Below are 5,140 nucleotides of genomic sequence, written 5' to 3'. Positions count from 1 at the left end.
TCTCTTTGCGGCTTCCTGTGCTTGCACAGTGATTTCGCAAGAGCCGTTTAAAATGTAAAAAAGGAAAATTAAGGCGACAGCGGTGGAAGACCCCGCCCAAGTGAAGGGCTGGCGACTCGCTGCGCCGTGGTCCCGCGCACAGCGGGGACGGTGGGGACGGCGGGGACGGGCGGAGCGGGGCGCCCACACGCGTGTGCACGTCAGACACGTGGCGATGTGCGTTGTCCCCCGGTCCGTATCGCGGGCCATGTGCGTCCGTTTAGATGCGCAGCAAAGTGACCCCGTGTGTGTCCGCAGCCGCAGCGTCCTTGGACGTCCCGCGTTCTCACTGGTCACTCTTCCTGTCCTAGGCGATCTGGTTAAAAGGCTTTGGCGGGCCTGGCGAGGCCTGCGCGCTGCGGTCCCGCCCCGGCCCGGGGCCACCGCAGCTGACATCCGGGGACCGCACCCTGAGTTTGTTGGGAGGGGGTCCCAGCGACTCCGCCTTTGCAGGGAGTGTCCTGAGGTCGGGGGCTGGGGGGTGGAGGGGACGAAAGGCCACGCGCAGGTCGGAACCTGAGACCCGAGGCCTTTCTCAGGGACCAGGCCAGGCCGGCTGGCCCGCTGGGTGATGGAGGGGGTGGGGGCGAGGGAGGTGACAAGAAACCAGAACCGGGCTCCGGATGTGGCCTCCGGCCCGTGGTGCCAGCCTCGTCCTGACCCTCGCCTACACCTTGTGGGCGGCATTTTCCTAGGGCGTGCCGCGCGCTCTCCACCCGCCGGGTTGCCAAATCTTGCGCTGGAATGCGGACCATGCGCGCCAGGAGCGGACATGTGTTTACGACAACAAGGGGCTGTCCCCGCGCTCAGGCCGTCAGGCCCGGTCAGGCCAGGCCCGGCCCCGCGCTGCCAGGACGCTCCCCGCGGGGCAAGTGCCCGGCTCCCGGCGCGCGCGTCCTCTCCGCGTGGGCAGAACCTGTGGCTGCGACGCTGCCCGCTGACCAAGGCCAGCGCTTCGCACTGCGCTGGGCACGTGCCCTGCCCTTGGGGCTGCACCGGGGCGCAAACTCCCCACAGTTACTTGTGGGCTGCACGGTCGCCGTGCTCAAGTCCGCGCTCCCCGCTGGGCCTCACCTGTCCCGCGCAGGTGTCCCAGCACCGGGCCGTGCCAATCAGCTCGCATCGCCCTGCTGCATGAAGCCACTGGCGCTTCCTTCACAGAGAGAATGCGCCTGGGTCGGTATTTGTGTGCATGAAAGTCGGTGTCTGTGTGTGGAGGCACGTGTTTTATCACGTGTGGTTACACGTGTATGGATACAGGAGAGCGCGGAGTTACCATAAAATCAAAGTGTGTAGTTGCCGGCACAGATGTTACAACGTTTGGGTGTGCAATGCACGATTACAGTCTATAGTCTACCTTATGACACATTCTGATACATCTTATAATGTGTAATATATATCCTAATATAGATTCTAAAAGAAGTGTCCAGAGGCTGCCTTCAGACTTTACAATGTATATGTGTTCGACATTACATATAGTATTTATCATATTGTAATATATGCTGTAACACATTCTAAGGTATTTTATAAAATGTATTCTAATATACATTGCAGAGGAAGCATTCAGCTGCTTTCACAGACTTTACGATTTATATATATTATTAGATATTTGTAGGTACATTATATTCTTATATACTCTAATATACTTTATTATCTATGTTAATATATTTTATTATATATTCTAATGTACATTCTAAAAGAAGTTCTGCCTTCATAGACTTTACCATTTACATGTACATTACATATTACATGTTACCTATTATATTCTAATATAGTCTGTAATACGTTCTATTTTGTAAGATTCTAATAGATTTTATTATCTATGTTCTAATATATTTTATTACATATTCTAATGTCTGTTCTAAAACAGCTGTTCTACCTTCACAGGCTTTACAATTTATATATGTATTAGATATCACATATATCATATATGATATTCTAATGTATTGTGTAACATATGTTCTATTTTTATAACAGACGTTCTAATATATTTTATTATAGATCCTGAAAGAAATGTTGAGCTGCCTTCACACACATCACAACTTACATACATAGAAACGTATTTATACATAAAAAGATGTCTGCACGTATTCTGACTTCAGGAGATCTGTGTACAGCGCCGGCGACTCAGGTAAGCAGGTGCTTTGGGGACAGGTGTGACGTGCGCCCACGCTTTAGGAGACTGTGTTTTCGGGCTTCCAGAGAGAGACTTTTCCAGTTGTGTGGGAGTCGGTTTGAACCTGGACCCGGACAGAGCCTTCCGCGAGGGTCCCCTGTCTCTCAGGCTCGGTGCCTCCGTGTGCGTGTTCTCAAATGAGCTGTCAGAGAGCCATTTACGGGGGTTCGGGTTTCGTCACGAAGCCCTTCATTCCCCCCATCCCTGGTGACCCTCGGGAGGGAGGCTTCGTGTTGGCGTCGGTGCGCTAGGCGTGCGTGGGAACCTGGATCGCTGGCTATGCTCTGTTGCCAACCTCGTCACCTCTGTCTCTGCAGATGGAGCCGGGCCCTTTGTGACTAAAGCGGATGCTGAAACCTATTTTAAAGGATGATAAGAAGGACCACAGTCATCCGGGACGTGCTCAAGGTTCAGGCTGCGGAGTCACCACCACCCACAGTGTCTGCAGGGTACCTGGAAGCCATATTTTGGCACTTGGCTCTCTGGACATCTTTCCTGCCGAAGGGACCCGTGTTTCAAGCAGCTCCAATGTCACTTGTGAAAGAAGTGTCCTCACTCAACCTATGTCTTCAAGCTAGGTGTCCCTGACCTAGAAACACCCTCTCCGGTGACACTATGAAGTTTTTTTTTTTTGCCATGGAGATGTCACAGCTCTGGCTAGGGAGGTGGAGATTTCAAAAGGGCTTCGGACGATTAATGCGTTACCTTAGAAACCTGGGTGGTCCAAGGAGCTGCAGATTTAGGGAAAATCCAACCAATCGCTAAAATGAAACAAGACCCTAGAAGCCGCTCTCTCGACGAACCCGAGTTTCACGGTCTGGAAATGTTCGAGGACGTTTTGAGTTGTCACGGTCCAGAGGCCCTTCTTATTCAAGTACGCAGCCCTGACTTGGAAAAGTGATGCTGCGTGGGCCTGTTGATTCTGACGCTTTTCTGCAGTGACTTCGAAGAAAACCACACAGGGAAGCGTTGAGTGCTCACAGCGCCGTGCCGGACCCGCCTGGAATTGGAACCCGCGGAGTCCACGCCTCACCCAAGACACACTTGGGACACGGGGAAGCAGAAAAGTGGGCGGAAACCACGAACCACGGCGCCTGCTTTCCAGATTCTGCAAGACTGAGCTTAGCACGTGGGGCGGGCGGTTTTTCCTCTCTCTGTTGCTCACGTGCTGGTCTCTGACGCTTTTTAAATGACTCGGAGTTCGACAGAGGACGTGGAAGTACATGATATCACGTCGAGTCGTGTATGTCTGTAGACGCAATAAAAAATATACCACTAGCCACCGTTCTCCGTTCGGATTAAAAGGTTATTTACATCCTCAGCTTGGGCTGTAGTTTAAGAACACCACGAAGACGTCAGGAGAAAAGAAAACTAAAATTAATTCCTGGAGTATTAAATCATTTCATGGGGCGGGCGGGGGGCAGGGGAATCAGACCGAACACGGTAAGAATAGAAAAGTGAGTTTTCAGAACCCTGGCAGTTCCTGGAAGAACAGTCTAAACTTGATAGAACCACCAGGGTAAATAGACGAGTAGACCTGACTATATAAAAATGTAAGTAATGGAAACACAAAATAAAAACACGCTTATCGCAAGCATATGCCTCGGGCATAAGAAATGCACAGTAGCGAAACGGATATGTGATCGAGAGTATGAGAGGACAAGTAACCCCCAAAACAGCGAAACTGTGGGTCCTTCTCTAGTTACAAAGGTTTGCAATAAACTAGCCCCAAAATCAAAGACGTGTGACTGGGAAAAAGCGTGGCAGCTGTCTTTAAAAATTCACCTGCCTTGGAGAGATGAGGTGTCGCATGCCAGCGAGACAATGGTTAGACACGTAGCTTGTCATGCTTTCAGTGGCGAGTCTGATGGTGTTAGAGATGATCCTACATTCTGGTCCGCGAACTCTATATCTAGGAATTTGTCTACCTGGATGAAATTTTGGAGTCCTTCAAAAACCCGGTGACCAGAGTGACCCACGTTTTTGGGGGTGAATGGTGTTCTTTCCAAAATTTATATGTTAACACCGTCACGCCCAGGACCTCAGAAATGTGACTGGATGTGGAGATGGGTTTTTAACAGAGGAGATGAAGGTCCAGTGAGGTCACCAGGGTGGCCCTGATCCCATAGGACTGTGTCCTTGTAAGAAGACGGGATGAGGACACAGACACGCACAGGGATGAGCACGTGGGCACACGGGGAGGGGACGGCGTCCACACGCCCAGGAGAGAGGCCCCGGGAGGGACCGGCCCTGCCCACACCTGCATCTCGGACCTCAGCCTCCACAACGAGGAGACAATACGTGTCCGTGGTTTAAGCCACCAAATCTGTGAAATTCCGTGGCCTTAGCAGACTATTACACCCCTGATTCAAGGCAGGTTTTTATTGTAGAGAAATAATAGGGAGATTTTCAACATCCCCAAATCGGGAAATCTGTGTGTTTATGCTGATGCGTTCGTATGAGGGAACTTTCCGGATTCTGTAAAGGATCCGAATGAGATTAGCGTGATCTTTGGCCTCGCTCTGTCGTTTATCTTCATTTCCAGGACAGGGGTGAGAAAACATTGATCCAGTCTTATCAGCGAGCCGTGTCGTTTTGGTGGCCGTCCCTGCTTTCATCTGCGGACACGAGTAATCAGAACACTGGGAAAGCTCAGAAGGACAGAAAGAACACGTGACTGAATAGATAGATACACATGCCCTGACCTTGTGGGGTGGAGGGAGGACAAAAAACCATTCGCTACTGTAATTTTTCTCAGGTCAGTGTCCTTCTGGCACAGTGAAGTCAGACTCGCCGGAAGAAAAATGGTTTCTGAACTTCAGAGAGATAAGGTCCCCCGAGCAGGCGAGAACCAGCTTCTCTTAAGATAAAGCCGGGAGTTAAAATGTCGTCTGACGTTGGGGAGGAAGTGCTCACAAATGTGTT

General features: G+C 51.0%; 1 long non-coding RNA gene across 1 annotated transcript in view; it reads left to right on the top strand.

The window, feature by feature from the left end:
- Window positions 1–4,929, top strand: part of LOC112483187 — a 7,284-nt gene extending 2,355 nt beyond the window's left edge. Inside the window, exons 2-3 of the long non-coding RNA XR_003047530.1 lie at window positions 2,041–2,170; window positions 2,533–4,929. This is a non-coding gene — a long non-coding RNA (uncharacterized LOC112483187). The remainder of the gene's footprint in view (window positions 1–2,040; window positions 2,171–2,532) is intronic.
- Window positions 4,930–5,140: the final 211 nt, after the last annotated feature.

Source organism: Pteropus alecto, unplaced genomic scaffold, assembly GCF_000325575.1.
Source record: "Pteropus alecto unplaced genomic scaffold, ASM32557v1 scaffold96, whole genome shotgun sequence".
NCBI lineage: Eukaryota > Metazoa > Chordata > Mammalia > Chiroptera > Pteropodidae > Pteropus > Pteropus alecto.
The sequence above is the reverse complement of the archived record's forward strand: the minus strand, read 5'-3'. Positions and strand labels throughout refer to the sequence as shown.